General features: G+C 39.1%; 1 long non-coding RNA gene across 5 annotated transcripts; it reads left to right on the forward strand.

The window, feature by feature from the left end:
• Positions 1 to 6341: 6341 nt before the first annotated feature.
• LOC116405979 lies at positions 6342 to 17041 on the forward strand. Of its 5 annotated transcripts, none has more exons than XR_004219060.1 (6): positions 6342 to 7707; positions 8100 to 8220; positions 10307 to 10450; positions 14558 to 14811; positions 15054 to 15115; positions 15567 to 17041. It is a non-coding gene; the product is annotated as an uncharacterized LOC116405979 (long non-coding RNA). The 5 variants fall into 5 exon arrangements; XR_004219061.1 differs by having other exon boundaries at positions 15058 to 15115; XR_004219063.1 differs by having other exon boundaries at positions 14558 to 14747.
• The last annotated feature ends 2805 nt before the right edge of the window (positions 17042 to 19846 follow it).

Below are 19846 nucleotides of genomic sequence, written 5' to 3' on the forward strand. Positions count from 1 at the left end.
TTGTCTTCTGCATGTTCTTTCATTGCATCATTAGAGTTTGTATCATTAAGCCTATTCTCATCTTGGTTGGTGTGTTGCAATGGTGGAGGAGATGATTACTTTAGATGATAATTGTACTTGGGATTTAGTTTCTCTCCCTGCACGAAAAAAGTATATCAGTTGCAAATGGGTGGTTACAATTAAAGTTAATCCTGATGGTTTTGTCGCTCAATTAAAAGTACACCTTGTAGTGAAAGGCTACGCACAAACATGGCGTTAAGTATGCTGATACTTTTTCTCGAGTAGTAAAAATGACATTTGTGAGGTTGTTTATTTCACTAACTTCAATCAGTCACTGGCCTTTACATCAGCTTGATATTTTTGAAAAGGAGGTGTAATTATGAGTCAATAAAAAGGACCTGATCATGTTGAGGAAGGAGACCCAACCTTGTCTGGTTTCTCATGAGTAGATGGATGAAGGATTGTATTCCAGAGAAGTTTCGAGCAACACACCTCAGAAACCACAGATGGGGTTCAGAATTTGGATAGCTTTGTTGTTTCGGTTTCATCACTCGCATATTTGTTGAAAAACTTCCAGTTTGGTTCTTTTACAAGAACATCTATTGAATCAATGAACCACCTAATTGGATCTTGGATAAAGTGAGGATTTTTTGGAAGTCTACATCTTCAATATTGAACCTCCCCTTTTCGAACTAGATACAGTAGAAAGTGTCTACCATTTTTCAACTTTTGACTTCCATTTCTGAAAAAATGGAGTTGTAACTCCCTGGGTTTGGCGTTGCCGTCGACGTCACCGTGAGAAGGTGTGGCCGGAATGAAGAGAGAAGAGGGTGGGTGAGAGGAGAGGAGAGGTTCAATATTTGTTTCCAACTTTTTTACATCAGCTTGATATTAAAAGTGCATTTTGTTAGGATCCCACCTAATAAGGATTACCTCAAGAAGAAAAGATGAACTCAAGAATACTTAAAAAACATCCAAACATGAAATATATATTAGAAGATCTTAGTAACAAGTAACAAGTAACCCTAGCCTTTTGAGAGGGTTAGACTCTCCTAAGGTTCCCTTACAAGGAAAACTTTCTCAAAATTCTTCACCTCTCTCCAACCCCTCTCCCACTATTTATAACAAAAAGAACTAACCAACTTACCATCTATTTACTATATGACCTTACTAACAACCATTTTCATTTTCTCCTAATAATCCACTATTTTTCTATCTAGGGTCCTTACATTACTCCGCCCTTCGAAGACACCTTGTCCTCAAGGTGTGCTTACAAACTACAAACCTTGAACTCTCTACCATACCCCTGCCATCTCGGAAGAAATTTTATTCAGCTTTGCCTTGAAATTCTATTGGGTTGTAATAATTACACTTGCATGCATCCAACCCTTTAGACTCCAAGAACTTCCCCAATCTTCATTCTTCTCACACGGAAAGTGATCCCAATTAACCAACTGCCATTCCCTGAGCCTAATTCCATGCCACTTGCATTTTAATTTGAAGCTCTTCCTCTCTAATGGGCTAAGCCCACAATTAACTTTATGACCCCATCCCCAAATCAATTTCACGGCCCATACACCATCTTTCTTAGAATTACCAATGAGCTTCAGGCAATTCCTATCCATTTTCAAGTTACATTTCAGCCACACTAACAAATGGGTCTCAATGAATTTAGCAAATTCAAGCACATTAATTTCCTTTCTTTCTTTATGAAGGCTGTATTTCTTTGTTATCATCTCATGTTTGGCCCACCATCCATATTCCAATAGGATTTCCACTTCCTTAGATAAAGCCGTCAATTTATTTTTCTTTGAGGTATAATGGGCCTCATCCCTTACTTTTGCAATCAGCCCAAAAAGCAACATTTTGGCCCACTTTTGATTAAATTCTTTCCCTAATTTCCATCCCACGTGATATACTTTAACCATTGAGGTTTGCATGTGCCAATCCTTCTCCTAGCCTCCACTTTGTTTTCCTGGCCATTTATTAGGAATTTGATCCCCAATTTCTCCACCTAAGCCAAGCCCATTTGAGAAAATCTGGCCCTTTTCATTTAATTTCAGCCCACTAAACAAATCATAACTACTATTGTCTCTAATTTTTCGCCTTAACGTCTGACGCTTCACGTGGGTTGAAGAATCGTTTTTCTTCAAGAAATCTTCCCCCTCCTTTCTGAATTTTTTTTGTCCGTAGCTGCTCACTCCCTCTGCAAATATCAAAGCATTCTTCCCGACAATTTTCGATCTGACTTGCAGCCTCGTTGCTATCCGCGTTCCGACAAACTCCCTTTGTGCCTTAGGTCGACTACCTCCAACGCACCCTGTCTCCATCTCCTCTTCCTGTAACTGGACTTTTCGACAATCCATCTTCTTCTTTTTTTGGCCACCGGTGACCGACTCAGAATCTTTCCTCCGCCGCGGTTTCTGTTCATCCCCGCCTCGATTTTCTGTCACAACCCAATATGTTTCCATTCGCCAGCCTCTCTATGATCCCTGTACTAATTCCATTGCCATTTTCTTCCTTGTCGTTTACACTTTCTATCTTACTCCGATGACCTTCGAAATTCCTTTATTCATCTTCTTCATTGCCTAGCTTCCTCATCCCTTCCCTACTTTGATATAACTCGCATGCCACAAAAGAAAGGCAAGGAAAGTAACGTACCTCAACAAAATCTTGGCCTATATATATGATCAGCCTCTCAATGTTGCCACTCCAATGAGCCGTTTCTTCTATTTTCACAGATCGTATCCAGGTCGACTTGTTCCACATAGGTACTGTTTGATTCTTCTTTTTGTTTTCTTCACTACCACCAAGTATCAATGATCGCTTCCTCAATCGTTTCTTTGCCTTCCTTCTCATCCATAGTGTTTGCCTCCTTTCCCATGCTTCCGCCTTCTCTGCTCGGTGTTTCCATTTCCACCAAGTGTTTGTCTCTGACCACCCCACCCTTAGTCGTCGGCCATGGGAATACACAGTTAGATTTGGGCTTCCTCTTCCCTTCATCTTTTTCATGGTCGTTCTTCGATTCCTTCATCTTCAAGTCATTGTTCCATTTTTGTTTTTCTTCAACTTTAATTTTTTCTAGTTTCTTCTCTCGCTCTTTCTTTATCTCTTTGCAGCCCTTCAGAAAGCGTTTGATGTATTGTTTTAGCACTCCTCTCTATTCTTTTTGCCTTGCAATCCACAATCCATTTCTGCATATGCTCCCATGTCCATGGAGTTTCTCCCCTCTCATCCACCTCAAGTTTGCAATTAGCAGTCCATTTAAGTGCTTGCTCCCAAGTCCCTCTCTCAACTGCGGTCGAGTCTTCTTCCATCTTTCCTTTCATTTTCAACACGATCCCTCCGACGTAGCAGATTCTTCCCGTCGGCAACTAACATTGTTTTCTCGTAATTCCTCTGCTAGCCTTTCGATGCTTTTGGACAACTCCAAAGTTACATCTTTAAGTTCCCTAATGTCCTTCTCATTCTTCTCCAACCTCTCCTCCATTTGTTTTTGCATCCAAGCCCGTGTCATCCCCAAGATGTTACGGCTCTGATACCAATTTGTTAGGATCCCACCTAACAAGGATTACCTCAAGGAGAAAAGATGAACTCAAGAATACTTAAAATACATCCAAACATGAAATATATATTAGAAGATCTTAATAACAAGTAAAAAGGAAAACTTTCTCAAAATTCTTCACACCTCTCTCCAACCCCTCTCCCACTATTTATAACAAAAAGAACTAACCAACTTACCATCTATTTACTATATGACCTTACTAACAACCATTTTCATTTTCTCCTAATAATCCACTATTTTTCTATCTAGGGTCCTTACACATTTCTTCATGGTGATCCTCAAGAAGGGGTGTATATGGCAACCACTTGGGTTTGTTGCTCAGGGGAAGAATGGAAAGGCGTGTCGCCTTTGTAAATCTTTGGATGGACTAAAACATAGTCCACAGGCTTGGTTTGGAAAATTTATTAAGGTGATCGAAAGTTTTGGAATGCAAAAGAGCACGTTAGATCATTCAATCTTTTTTAAAAGATCCGAGAGTGGGGTGATCCTAATCGTAGTATATGTTGATGCAATTGTGGTTGTTGGTGATGATGCTTTAGATGTCCAGTCCCTGAAGACTTTTCTCTATTGCCAATTCCAAATAAAAGATTTGAGCATGTTGAAATACCTCCTAGGAATTTGAGGTAAAAACAGGCAAGAAAGCAATACTATTATCACAGAGAAAATATGACTTGTTGACTGAAACATGGAAGGTAGGTGCCAAGCCATGTAGTACCCCAACGATGCCTAACTTATAGCTCACAAAAGATGGAGAATTGTTGAAAGATCTTCAAAGATATAGGAGGTTAGAGGGAAAACTTAATTACCTTCCAGTGAATCGACTCGACATAGCCTATTTAGTGAGTATTATGAGCCAGTGTATGTCATGCCCTAAAGTTGATCATTCAGCTGCTTTGGAATGATTCAGTGTTATCTGAAGGCTGCTCTCGGGCATGATTTTATTATATAAGGATTATAGTCATACTAATATTGAATGTTTCTCAGATGTTAATTGGTAAAATCTAAAGAAGACAAAAGATCAACTTCAGGATATTTTGTTTTTGTTGGTGGCAATTTGATGTCTTGGAAAAGTAAGAAACAAAATGTGGTGTCACATTCAAGTGCATAATAAAAAATATAGAGCAATTGCACAGTTTTTGTGTGAATTGGATATATCAAATTGATTTGGATATATCAACTTTTTTACTATTGTTGAGTTGGGATTTGAAATCACCACACCAGCAAAATTGTGGTGTGATAATCAAGCAGCACTTGATATCGCATTTAATCCGGTGTTCCATGAAGTTAATGACAATTCTATCACTGGTTCTTTTTGTTCTATATCAAGTTCAATAGCTTTTACCTCAAGTTCCTCTGTACGATCATCCTCTTCCACTACTTCCAATTCCTCCCCATTTGCTTGAACAACTAACACTCTGAGTTCCTTCTGATCCTTCACCTTACATCTATGGCCTGCACAAAATTTTTCCTCACAACAAAAGCAGAGCCCTTTCTCACGTCTGGCTTGAAACTCAGCATCACAAAAAGTCGTCTTGATGGTCCATGTGTTATTTGAATGGTTGGTGATGGCCTTTGGCTTATCCAATGCACCGAGCACCTTCATGAGGTTGATGAACCAGGTGCTCGTTTCTAAACCAGTTCATAGTGGTTTACTTTGATGACATCCTCTTGTACAACAATAGTACTGAAGACCACATTCAGCACTTAAGAAAATTGTTCCAAGTCCTGGCCGAAACTGAACTGTACATTAATCCAAAGAAACGTACATTCCTCACCAAGGAAATTGTCTTTCTCGGCTTCGTAATCAAAGAAGGAAAAGTAGGTATGGAACCAAAGAAGACAGAAGCCATAAAGTCTTGGCCAATACCAACCTCCATCAAGGAGGTACAAGCCTTCCTTGGCTTGGCATCCTTTTACAGAAGATTCATCAGAAACTTCAGCTCAATAGTGGCCCCCTTAACCGACTGCCTAAAGAAAGGGAACTATAAGTGGAACGAAGAGCAACAGCAGAGCTTTGAAGAGATAAAAAGAAGACTAACTTCCAGCCCTATTCTACAGTTGTCGAACTTCGCATCACCCTTTGAAGTAGCTGTTGATGCTTGCGGAACCGGAATTGGAGCCGAGTTATCACAGCAAGGCCACCCTATTGAATACTTCAGTAAGAAGTTGAGCACAACAAGACAGTCCTGGAGCACTTACGAACAAGAGCTTTATGCCCTTGTCCGAGCACTCAAACAGTAGGAACATTACCTCCTATGCAGGGAATTTGTACTCCTAACGAACCGCTTCTCTTTGAAAGATCTCTAGTCACAAAAGAATATTACTCGGATGCACGCACGATGGATCTCCTTCCTACAAAGGTTCGACTTTGTCATTAGGCACCAAAATGGTAAGGAGAACAAGGTGGCAGATGCACTATCCAGGAAGAGCTCCTTACTCACTATTCTATCCATGGAGATCGAGGCATTCAAACACTTACCTAACCTATATGGGGAAGACGTTGACTTCGCCATGACATGGACCAAATGCAGCCACTACACCAAGGCGGAAGACTTCCATATAATGGAAGGATATCTATTCAAAGGAGATCAGTTGTGTATCCCACACACATCACTTCTAGAAGCACTACTAAAAGAGGCTCATTCAGGAGGATTGGCTGGACACTTCGGGCAGGATAAAACTTTTGAAATAATCTTTAAGAGATACTACTGGCCTTAATTAAGAAGATACTGTAACAACTTTATTAAAAGGTGCCCTATTGCCAAAGAGCTAAAGGTTCAAGTATAAACGCAGGCCTGTACTCACCATTACCTACCCCAATTTCCATTTGAGAAGATCTATCAATTGATTTCGGGCTCTGATTACCAAAAACTCAAAGGCAGTATGACTGAGTCATGGTTGTAGTCGACAGATTCAGTAAAATGGCACACTTTGTGGCTTGTAAGAAGTCAAATGATGCCACCTACATAGCTAATTTATTCTGTCGAGAGATAGTTCGGCTGCACGGAGTACCAAAGACCATTGTTTCTAATCGGGATGTCAAGTTCCTAAGCCATTTCTGGAAGACATTATGGAGCAAATTTGACACAACCTTGAATGAAATATAGCACAACATCACACCCTCAAACAGATGGCCAAACAGAAGTTACAAATAGAACTGTCGACAACTTAATATGCTGTCTTAGTGGATCCAAACCAAAACAGTGGGACTTAGCTCTTGCACAGTCAGAATTCGCCTTCAACAATATGAAGAATAGATCAACCGGCAAATGTCCATTTGAGGTCGTATACACAAAACAGCCAAGACTAACAACCTTTGACCTAGCATCACTCCCCACAACTATTGACACTAGCTCAGAAGCAGAAAAGATGGTAGAAAAGATTCAGAATTTACACGAAGAAGTCCATAACCACCTAAAAGAATCAACTCAGTCCTACAAAAAGGCAGCAGACAAAAAGAGAAGACAAGCTACCTTTACTGAGGGAGACTTAGTAATGATTCACCTCAGAAAAATTCGATTTCCAACTGGAACACAAACTGAAAGACAGACAATTAGGACCATTTCGTGTCCTAGAAAAGATTTGAGATAACGCTTACAGAATTGAACTACCACCAGACTTGCACATTCATCCTATTTTTAACGTGGCAGACCTGAAACAGTACTATGCCCCAGATGATTTCTGCCTTGTCAACTAAGTCACTCGGGTCGAGTTCCATGCTAGGGGGTGGAATGATGTAATATAGAATGCCATGGCTAAACAGCTGTAGTTAGTTAGTAAAACAGTTTAAATAATTAAACTGTTTAGCTGTTAAGACTGCAATTAAAACTGTTTCATAAAAACAGTTATTTCAACTACTTGTAACTACTTACAATCCTCAATATATACTCCATCTCTTAGCCACTATTGGTGGAGAATTCATTGTGAAAAACTAAGTCCAACTTGAATTACATCAGTTTATTAAGTCTGTTGATTTGTGGATGAACTAAAACATATACATCTTTTCTAAAAAGGATAAAAAAAACTTGCATAAGTTTTCATTTTCACAACTCTATGATTTGTGATCAATGCAGCAAGGAGCAGCTGGCAAACAAATTTCTTTATGCCATAAATGCGGATGCTGGTTTTGATCTAAGCTAATGGTAAGTCGTACCCTGCTCAATATTCCTTCTATTCTCCACTTCATCCTTCGCCTTGGCCATAATTTCCAATCATACATGGAATTTACTTTGGTTGATTATTTTTTTCTTTCTTTTGGATAAGGATATCCTGGTCTTGCCCTTATCATGGAAGATTCTTGTATATCTTTCATCCCATACTTTGGTTGAATTTTGGAACATTAATGTATCGCCTGACATTCATAAATACACTGTCATAATTTTAAATCTGCTGTCTTCCTACATTATGCATGTTTTTCTGTTATTGAAGATGCTGCCCGGTTGTGCTAAAAGTTCTCAGTCACATTCTAAATTTTTCTTTAGTTCTCAAGCAGTCATGTTAAAAGATCTCAATCACATTAAGTGATTTTTGACAGGATGTTGTTGTTTTACCCTTCTTCTTGTTGATATACCTTTCGTAGCATCCTTTCATCCCTAATCTCATCCTCGACCACAACCACTGCTTTGACCACGATCGTCTCTCCGAAGATTTGTGAGGTATGTTCTTGGATTGGTTTGACATTCTACTTTTCTCCCATTCTCAATAAATACTAATCACCGCTTCATCTCTAATCTCATCCTCGGCCATGCCCTGATTTTGTCTAATTTTGTTTTCTGTTATTTTGTGAAATTCTTATTTTTCTTGTGATCTTTACATGTAGAGATAGGAAGAAATATCATGCTCCAAATACTAGTCCTTATGTTTCAATTGGCGTTAGATTTATTTATGTGTCCCAAGAAAATCGATCACATTGCACGATACCTTGAGCTCCTTCGGTAAAATCTGAATCAAAAGTGCCTCCACTACTCATTGTAAACATTGATCAGTCGATTAAGGATCCTCTAGAATCTGATCTTAATACCGCTTTCAGACAAGGGAGGATTTAATTACTGAGAAACAAGTCTCTTTATTTCCCTCACAAGCTCGACAATGTGAAGTTCCAGATCGCTTGAAGTCAATTGTTGAGCAATGTGGAACTACTTTGGTTTGAGTATAGAATAACTTGATCTTGGTTTTTCAGCCAATTATCTTTTAGGTTTGTTTTAGTGGATCACATGAGGTTCGACGAATGCTTTTATTATTTTGGCCCTCTAAAGTTCTTATGAAATATTCTGGTTCTAGTCACTCACTCAAGATCGAAGGATGACTTGGGAGGGATATTTTTTTCAACAAAGCTGCATTGTTGTTAGCTCTCCCTTGGTGTTTCCTTCCATCTAGTTTGAAGTTTTTAGTCTGCAATTTTCAGCTGATTTTGGGCTTCTTGTTGAAAGGTTTTAAGTTCGCTTTGTTCTCAGTTTTCTATTGTTTTCTCAGGATTTTGATTGTTTTGTTCAATTTGTCTGTACTTTTGTTTTGGTCATTCTTTTCGCTCTTAGTATAATTCTCCTATAGTTTGAGCATTAGTCTCTTTTTTACTTACATCTTTAATAAAAAGGGTTGTCTCTGTTTCAAAAAAAAATATGAACAATTATTTTCAGAAAAAGGCGCCTGATTAATATGTTTGTCAAATTTCGAGAAGAGGGATATAAGGACTAATTTTTTATAGCAAAAGTTAATCATAGATTAACAGTTGGGGAGTAATTTTAAGAAAATAAAATAACCTCTCTGAATTCTATACCTCTACATTGTGAAAATTGAGGCTAAATGACGGGGTTCTGACCAAGTATACATTTATATTAAGTTTCTTCTCTCAAAGCTTATAAAATACATGCCAATTGACATAAAAATGAAGAAAACTTAATGATAAAAAGACTTGGTGGGTTGGGTCCAAAAGTTTTCTTACCCCAACCCATGAACCCTAGATAGTTTTATGTCGCAAGTTGGTAAAGATGGAGTTACTGTACAAAATAATTCCTTTGAGGTAGTTTGGGTTTGATTATCACTCACATTGAGGAATGCAACCGTACATGGCTGATCCAAATTGCCACATCAGCTAAAAGTACTACCTTTAGGAACTAGTTCGAAGTTTCATTCTTTCATAATAAGAATCATAACTTTTCATAATATGTGAAAAGTTACATTGTAATTCCAACCTTCGAAGGACCAAGTATTTAAACAACAACAACTCTCCCAGCATATTTTCGAAGAGATTTTTGGAATTGGTTTCAGAACAAGCTTATCTTTTATTTTTGATTGAATACAACAAATATATTTATGTTTATATGCTGAGGAAGCAAGGCTATTCAAGGTAGCTTCTCATCTAAGATATATTGATGTCTATCCAATGAGAGGAGTTTGGCATCCTAAGAATCCCGAGAAGACTTTAGTCTTTGCTCATTGGGATTTCTAAATGGAAAAGCTCAGAGTATTTCTTCAATTTATTTTTTGTTACCTGTATATAAGTTAGAAAGGACCATTCCTAGAGTAATAAATTAGAGCTTCTTTAGTAGGAAAGAAAAAGATTAATAAACTCTATAGGTTGTTGATGAAATATTAAATGATATTAAAATGAGTGATTTCTATTGCCTTCTCTGAATCTGTAGAACCACTTTTCATTTCACATGGGAGGACTATTTGTTATATTCTTTATATTAGAATATTGAATTAATTAGAAAGTTGACTTTGATTTTCTTTTCCATTCAGACAGTTCCATTAGGTTATGGGCACTAAGTGGTGAAACATTGATGGAGATGGTTGGTGACACTTCCATTGTGTATTCAGTGGATTCACATGCTTCCGAAGTCATTGTTAGTGGGAGTGAAGATTGTTCGGCAAAGATATGGAAAGGTTAATACTTCAATCTATAGGAGTTCGTCAGTTTTTGTTATTCCTTTCTTCTTCTTCTAGCGTGGAGTTATAGACCACTATATCGTCCAGATAGACCACCACAAACTTGTTAAGGTATTCATGGAAGACCTGGTTCATTAGCGTACAGAACGTTGCAGGCGCATTGGTAAGACCAAATGGCATGACAAGGAACTCGAACGCCCCATACCTCGTAACGCATGTGGTTTTGGGCTCATCCTCTTTGGCAATTCTTACTTGATAATAGCCCGATCGCAGATCTAGCTTCGAGAAATACTTTGCTCCATGAAGGCGATCAAACAGGTCATTGATTATTGGTAGCGGATATCTGTTGCGGACCGTGATCTTGTTTAGGGCGTGGTAGTCGATGCACAACCGCATACTTCCATCGTTCTTCTTCTGGAAAAGGACTGGAGCTCCATATGGAGCTTTTGCAGGCCTCACAAATCCTGCGTTCAGCAGTTCGTCCAGTTGTTTCCGAAGTTCGGCCAACTCAGCGGCGCCATACGATAAGCATTCTTCGCAGGCGGCTTTGCCCCTGGCAGCAATTCGATCTCATGGTCGATCATTCTCCACGGAGGCAATGATTTCGGCAGGCTGTCTGGCATCAGATCCTTGTACTTCTCTAAGACACTCAGGATGTCTTTGGGGACTGTTTCCCTTGAGCTTTCCAACGACTCCAGTGGGATAGCCATAAAGGTTAAATCGTCACGAGCAAGGCCTTTCTTCAACTGCATAGCCGAGATCATCTATATCCCATATGGCTGACGAATCTCCGTTTGAACAACAGTAGGCGTTGTTCCAGTAATCACTAGACATTTGGCTAGTGGCATTGGTATGACTTGATGCTCAAGTAGAAACTCCATACCTAGTACCACGTCGAAGTCATCCATCTTTGCAACCACCAAATCTATGGGACCGCTCCACTCTCCCATCCTCATGGTCGTTCGTTTTACCAACCCGACGATAGGTAGGGCAACTGAGTTCACGGCCTTCATTTTTTCTGCGTCTTTCTTCCAACGGAGATTCAGTCGTCTGGCTTCCGCTTCTGCAATGAAGTTATGAGTAGCACCAGAATCCACCATAGTGCTCTTGGGTGGCTTCTGGTTGACCCAACAGTCTACGTACATGAGACCATTCTTTGCCTGTCCACTGGTCTCCCCCATCTTCTTCTGGAGCGATGACAGAAACTTTAAGGCCTCCATCCGAGGATTCTCACCCTCTTCTATCTGTCCAACGTCTCCTTCAGTCTGACTCAATCTATCATCTGAGTCCGAGGCTAGGGTAGCTTGAAAAGCGTTGAAGGCGGTACGGTTGGGGCACTCTCTGGCAAGATGGGGCCCTTTACATATGAAACAACTGATGGAACGACCGGAGTTGTTCTGATTGTTTGGTCCTCGCCAGTTGTTTCCTGTATTCGCTTGGAAGGGCTTGCGATCTCCACCTTGTCGCTTGTCTCCCTCTGCAGTCTTCGGGGAATTTGGGCGGTTGTTTCTGTTTCCTCCAGAGGAGGAAGCTTGATGTCGTCTTGCATCTTGAGATTCGCTAGATAAGTCAAACAACCGTTCAGCCACTGCGTATGCTGACGTGAGGTCTTGAATTCGTTTCTCATACAACTTGGTCCTAGCCCACGGCTTCAAGCCCTCGACAAAACATAAAACTGTCTTTCTCGGTCATGTCGCGTATGTCCAACATCACCCCCGCAAACTGTTTCACGTAGTCCTGAATGTTTCCCGTGTGCTTCAATTCACGCAGCTTCCGTCGGGCTAGAATTTCGACATTCTCAGGGAAAAATTGCGAACGAAGTTCTCCTTTTAGGGCATCCCACGTGTCGATTGTGCAACGCCCTTCTTGAATGTCCATGTATCGACCTCCACCATAACTTCGCATCTTCTGACAGATGCATGGTTGCCAACGTCACCTTGGCCTCTTCAGTAATTGTGTTCGTGGCTTTGTAATACTGCTCGACATCAAAGATGAAGTTTTCCAATGCCTTGGCATCTCTCGCCCCACAGAAGGGCTTGGGCTCAGGAACCTTGATTCTGCCCACAGGAATGGCTCCTCCAGCTGGAGCCTGGTTTGCTAGTTCTCGTATAGTAAGGTTCACCCTCGTGTTTACCTATGCGAGCTCATTCCTCACGACATCGAGGGTTGCTCGAAAATCCTCTGTCATGCCGTTGATCATCTCCAACATGTTCTTTTGCGAGTTATCAAGCTCCATAACTCGTTCTTCCATCTGGGCAATAGAGCCCGATGAACTGCCCCAAGCTCGTAGGCGACATTTCCCGTTTCATTACTCGGGACTCTAGAGTGTCGACTCTAGTCAGTAACTCTTGGATGGGTAGTCCGTCAAGGCGATCGACACGGCTTCAATGCCATCAGCTTTCTTGGCAATATCCTCAAGCCGCTGTTCCAAGAACGGATGGAATCAGGAACTTCCACCAGGTAGAGCATCTGCTCTTCGATTCCCACAAGTCGCTCATCATGGGTCTTGCTAGACTGTTTCGCCACCGACATCTTTCTGTCACGCACTGTCAACTAGCCAACCTGGCTCTGATACCACTTGTCACAATCGTAATTCTTCAAACACGATGTGAACGATTGTGCGGCACTTGTTCTAGCTCGACGAACAAGTCAGCCGATCAAAATCCACAAATCGCGGACAACTTTAACACATGCTTCAACCTCCCCTCACGTTCTTGGAAAATATTTTTAGAAAACGTGAAAGATGATTAAATTGATTGAAAACATTGTTAAAACAAGCATTGAAGACTGTCAATTGCAATAAGAAAGCATAGATTGCAAAGAGTACGACAAGGCTTGGGCGGGGATTCAACAGGTATGCCTCCCCTATAGTACATTTTTAACATTTTCATCTCTGGTAGGCTTGCATATGAAAATGCCGAAACGTCACACCCAAGCATATCGACTTGAAATTTAAAGCAACTACCTAAACTACATACAAGACATAAAGACAAGATAAATTGGGGCTAATCGGAGCATACGGCCATAGGTAAACACACCTTGGACAAGTATGTCCGTTACACTAGGCCTCCAATCACCCAAGTTTACCAAAGGAGGGGTAAAAATAAAAATTCCACCTAGACAACATGGTTGTTAGGATGACCAGTGGTCCTAACAACACGTGGCAGCAGCAGAAAGGGAATATATATATAGGCGTTTTTTGCTAGGGCTGATTATCTTGGTTATTATGTATTTTGAATGAACGTTGTTCATTGGGGAGAGAGCAGCCCTCTTACTTGGTTGAAGCTTATGATTCCATATTGAATATATATACACACATATATCAGCTTCTCTCCATTGTACTGTGTGTTTGTGAGTGTGCTGGAAATATTCTTTGTATTTGTGTGGGTGTGGGTTGAATCTTTTGCAGGTGAAACAAGAACCTACCAGGGGGGACCACTTTGGTAGGGCCGGGAGTTAGAGGAAAGAGATAAAAGAAAGGAAGCTACAGAGGGAGGGGGTATGGAACTTTGAGGAAGGAAATCTACATTACTCCTTGAGAGAGGGAAAGCAGAGGGTCCAAGTTCATCTTTGAATTGTTCTTGAGTCTTTTATTTGGTTGCTATTAGTTTGAGTAATTTTTGCTTTGAATCTGTAATCGCGATCAATACTCTATTGATCCACGAAGAGTCTCAATAATTCGTGTAAGTTTTCATATTATATCAACATATACGAACACTGCTGTGGTGTTCTATCATAATTCTGAGATACTGAGCTTCGTTTAAGATCCTTCACTGTGGCCAAACCGAGTTTGTGAGTTGAACCTTTCATGTATTTATGAGAAATGTTTCTCTATCTATTTGAAGTCTGTTTGATGGAGCATTTGGTTGGGAAGAGATGACTAACTTTTAGTGGAAAGGCGAAGGACTGGTGAAGCCCTGAAGGGGTGTTGAAGTTGGCTAAAGTTTATGTGTTGAATTGAATTTCTTTAAGAGAGTGGGTTTTTTTTTTTTTTTTTGTAGCTTGATTTTTAAATTTGAATTATGTTTATTATACTATAATTATTTATAAACCCTAAACCCTAATAGCATTTTAGTATCACGAAGTTGGATTATTTTGTTGCAGATGGAATTTGTGTCTAGAGCATTGAGCATCCTGGTTGCGTTTGGGATGCCAAGTTTTTGGAAAATGGAGATATTGTCACAGCTTGTTTAGATGGAGTAGTACGTGTCTGGACGGCAGAACAGGAAAGAATTGCTGATCCCCAAGAATTGGAGTTATTTGCTTCAAGACTGTCTCAGTATAAGTTGAAGAGGTGCCCCACAACAGCTGCCACACACACACACACACTCACAAAGAGGAAGTTCCAAAATCCTTTGGTACATCTCTCTTTCTCTCTCTCTCTCTCTCTAACTTATTTTGACTTTTTGAGGCAAAAGCATGATTTTGAGCATATCTAAAATAATGTCAGTATAGAATATATTCTGTTCTGAGTATGATTTTAGCGACTTATGTACATCTTTAATTTATTTGTTCATACCTCATGATAATGTGCACTTTTATTCCTATGTTGACTGTTGGTCTTCTATTTGATAAGTTGTCTCTAATTTACTTGTGTTAGGAAGAGGGTTGGAGGATTGAAATTGGAAGAATTACCTGGGATGGATGCTTTACAAATTCCAGGTCTGGTTACACTATTCCATTTTAATAAGAAGCCAAGATGCTATCCGCTTCTATACCTTTTTCCTTTTACCCCTTAATTTCATGAATCTTTGTTGCAAAGTGGATGGGTGGCAAGGTTTTCTTTTTCTTGATATTTGTGAGATTCTAGGCCAGCTCACACACCCTCGACTAATCTCACGGGATAATCCGCTTGACCCTACAACATTTGGGTGTTAAGGAAACTCATAGGAAATTAATTTACAGCTGCCACACACACACTCACAAAGAGGAAGTTCCAAAATCCTTTTGTTCATCTCTCTTTTTTTCTCTCTCTCTCTAGCTTATTTTGACTTTTTGAGGCAGAAGCATGATTCTGAGCATATCTAAAATAATGTCAGTATAGAATATATTCTGTTCTGAGTATGATTTTGCCGGCCTGTGTTATGTTTAACGCCTTTCTTTTTGCTTCTAGGCTGTACTGGAGCTTGTCATAATCTTCCCATGTTGCCTCATGAGGAGGGAGACCTTGCCATTTAATCAAAACCTCACAGCTTCCTCTTTTATTCTTCGAGTACCCAAATATTTCCTCCGGTATAGATTTCCACTCGTGAGTTTCAGTAACGTAAGGCAGCATGTCTGTCTGTACAAGTTGATGATCACCAACCATTTTTTTGAGTTGGGACACATGAAACACTGGATGGATGGAAGCGGATGCTGGCAACTCTAGCTTATACGCAACCAGTATGATGCGTTCCACAATCGTATAAGGCCCAAAGAACTTGGGGGATAGTTTCTCATTTTTCTTTTGTCGTAATGAGATCTGTCTATAGGGCCTAATCTTCAGGAAGACCATATCGCCAACTGCATACTCCACATCATGACGCTTCAAGTCTACGTTATTTTTCATCTTGTCTGTGCGACGAATTAGTGTTCTTTTAGGACTCCCAGAATTTCAACTCATGCCTTGAGCTATTCGTTTAAGGTAGTGTTTGGAGTGTCCCGGTCACCATAAAACATCAATGGTGGTGGCATACGTCCATAGATAGCCTGAAATGGAGTGACCCCTACGGATCTCTAAAAAGTAGTGTTGTACCAATATTCAGCCCAATGTATCCATTTTGACCATTCCTTAGGCCGTTCTCCACAAAAACATCGCAGATACGTCTCCACTCCCCTATTAACCACCTCAGTTTTCCCATCCGACTGAGGGTGATAAGCGGTGCTTCGATTTAATCGGGTGCCTGCCATTTTGAACATTTCTTGCCAAAAGTTGCTCAAGAATACCTTATCTCGGTCGGACACTATCGATTTGGGAAAGCCATGAAGTCGGACAATCTCCTTAACAAATATATTTGCTGAATCTGTCCACCACTACAAAGATGACTTCGAAACCATTCGATCTTGGTAAGCCCTCGATAAAGTCCATAGATATATCGCTCCAAATATTGTTTGGACTGTCCAGGGACAGCAGCAGTCCGGTGGGGGATAGTGCTAGGGAGTTGTTCTTCTGACATATTACACATTCCTCACAATACTTCTTAACATCCGCCTTCATTCCTTCCCAATATAGCTCACCAGTTGGTCGTTTGTATGTGCATAAAAATCCAGAATGGTCTCCAAGTACCGAATCATGGTAAGTATGTAGGATTGTGGGTATCAATGTAGATGTTTTGGACAGCACAAACTTATCCTTATATCTTAACATACCTTGTCGGATGGAGAATTTACCCTCTGTTCCTTCTTCCATTGCTTGTAGTTCTTCCATTATTTTGCTCAACTTTTCATCCGCTTCGACTTCCTTTTTAATCACCAGAATGTCAACCAATGTAGGAGCTGTTATGCTACCGAGGTTAACTGTAGGAGGCATCCAAGACAAGGCGTCTGCTGCTTTATTCTCCAAGCCGGGTTTGTAGACCACCTCAAATGAGTATCCCGTTAGCTTCGCTACCCATTCTGATACTGAAGCTGTATCACTCTTTGTTGTAATAAGAACTTCAAGGATTTCTGATCGTCTTTCACAATAAATTTTCTTATCCAACAGATATGGTCGCACATCGTGCACAGGCAAGATTACTGCCATTAATTCCCTTTCATATACAGGCTTGGCCCTATCTCTTAAGGCTTAACGTATGGCTAAAGTATGCTATGGGGCGCTTGCTTGGACGAGTACGACTCCTACCCTATATCTCGATGCATCTGTTTCCATTTCAAAGGTGGCATTGAAATCAGGCAACACCAAAACGGGCAGGGTCATCATGGCATTCTGTAGTTGTTGGAGTGCCTCCTTAGTCCTCTCCTCAGATCCCACCTGGAATCCCCCTTTCCTAAGTAGTTGAGTCAATGGTGCGACAATGAAGCCATAGTGCTGAACGAACTTTCTTTAGTAACAGGTGAGGCCTAGTAATCCTCGTACCTCTCTTATATTACTGGGTATAGGCCATTCCCTGATTGCTCTGATTTTCTCGGGGTTCACTTCAACTTCTTGTCCTGAAATGATATGACCCAAATAATCAATACGTTCTTGCGCGAAGCTGCACTTCTTCTGGTTTGCATATAACTCATTCTTTCTCAGGATTTCCAATGCTAACCCAATGTGCTTCAGATGATTTTCCAAGTTCTCACTGTAGATTAGTATGTCGTCGAAAAATACTAATATGAACTTCTGCAAAAATGGTTTAAATATTGAGTTCATTAGAGCTTGGAAAGTGGATGTGGCATTAGTTAAGCCGAATGCCATAACCATAAATTCATAGTGTCCATCATGTGTTCGAAATGCTGTTTTTTCGATGTCTTCTCCACACATTTTGATCTGATGGAACCCCGCCTTTAAATCAATCTTTGAAAACCAGTTTGCTCCATTTAATTCATCGAAAAGCTCCTCAACCACCAGAATAGGGAATTTTTATCTTCAAAAAGTTCACCCAAATCAATGAATGAATAACCATGTTAATTGACTGGTTCTTTTTTTTATTTTATTTTGACATAATTACAACTAAGATGCACTTTTTTATTGAAAAGATACAAGTAAGAGGGTAAATTTTGAGTTTTCTCACTATATATGTTGCCAAAAAACCTGGTGTAAAGTGTAAGTATTTTCTTAATAATTTCATTTAAACCATGCTCAATTCTACGCAATATGAGTTTTGGTCCTTTATTATGAAAGTGCATATTTAGATTTGGTTACGAATGTTTTGTTTTATGAAAAAATCATTTGTGACTATTGTTTCAATCTTTTCAATTGAAACACGTGCACATATTCACGTGAAATATCTTAATTCTATTTAATTTTTAAATATGCTTTAGCATATAATAAACAAATATTATACAATATTAATGGTAAAATTATTATTTAAAAAAGAAAAAGAAATTCATTGTTGTAGTAATTAAATAATTGAATTAATGTATTAATATTTGATCCAATATTGTAATATATAGAATACGATAATTTTTTATTCTAATATGTCAATGTGAAATCACAAGAAATGATGCAATTTTTCACCATTCGTTACTACTTTGAATCAATTAAATCCCCTTTTGTGTGTGTTTGTTTTCTTTTGAACTTTGGGATTTCGTGACGTTTTTTTTTAATGTGTAACTGCAAGAGTTTATTTTGTTTTTCTTTTACACGTACATTTTACATGTAAGTTTGGAGGAATCAATGCACCAATTTGATGTGTGTGCAACCATCTCCACTCTAAACAGAATGCATCGTATCTCGAAGATCAACTAGTCACATCCTATCAATATTAGTTACACATATTCGACATAAGGTTTTATTTTTTAAAATATAGAACTTTATTTTGTAAACTAAAAAATTGGAAAAATCTTCTTTCCAAACATTAAAATGGACACTTACAATAGAAAAGTCACAACTACGTTAGATCACAAAAAGTAATATAAATTTTTTTCGACAATTTAAGAATAAAATAGATGTATATAATTTTTTTTCTCCACGAGCGCATTTAATATAGTAGAGATTTCAACGCTGATTACAAATTTAGTTTACATCATGTCAAGGTAATATTACTCTGTATTTTTTTCCCTAAAAGAAGGTGTCCATAAATTTGTAACTTTTTGCTACTAAACCCAACTTTAATTAGTGTTTATGTAATGTTTTAAAATATTTATAAAATATAGTACAACTTTAGTAATTTTTCATCGGCAGGAAATTATCTATTAATATAAGTCTATTAGTGTCTATTAGGATATTATATTTTCAAATCTCGTCTTTTATTTAGTTATTTTGATTAGTTGGAATTATCTATTAATTGATTTTTTTTATCTAATTTTAAATTTTAACCAAAGTAATCAATTCCGATCACCATCCCACTGTAATGTTATTATTTTAAAAATTAAACTTCATTTTATTTATTGATTAAAATCTTCAAGTACATAGCCTTCAAAGAAGATTGGATATAACCAAAATAATGCTGCATATATCATTTAGAGTCTTGCCATTCTTCAAAAGCAACGATGTATCCTTAGGCGGCTGTGCGAACTTATCCTGACAGTCACCAATATTAGTCATGGCACCAGAAGTTACAATATTGACACCATTAAAGTCCCCAAGCCAAGTCCTTTTGGGCATTTTCAATGTCACCAATAGCTTCATCATAGCTCTCAGCACAAGACGAATATCGTTGCTTAAGTTGAGGATTGGTGGCGGTTTTTGCCAGTGAGTTGGCTAAAGTCAAAGATTTTTCAGCATTTGTATGAGCAAGGTTTAAGGTGTATACAGCCAGCCAAGCCTTT

Source organism: Cucumis sativus, unplaced genomic scaffold, assembly GCF_000004075.3.
Source record: "Cucumis sativus cultivar 9930 unplaced genomic scaffold, Cucumber_9930_V3 scaffold53, whole genome shotgun sequence".
In the NCBI taxonomy this organism is placed as follows: domain Eukaryota; kingdom Viridiplantae; phylum Streptophyta; class Magnoliopsida; order Cucurbitales; family Cucurbitaceae; genus Cucumis; species Cucumis sativus.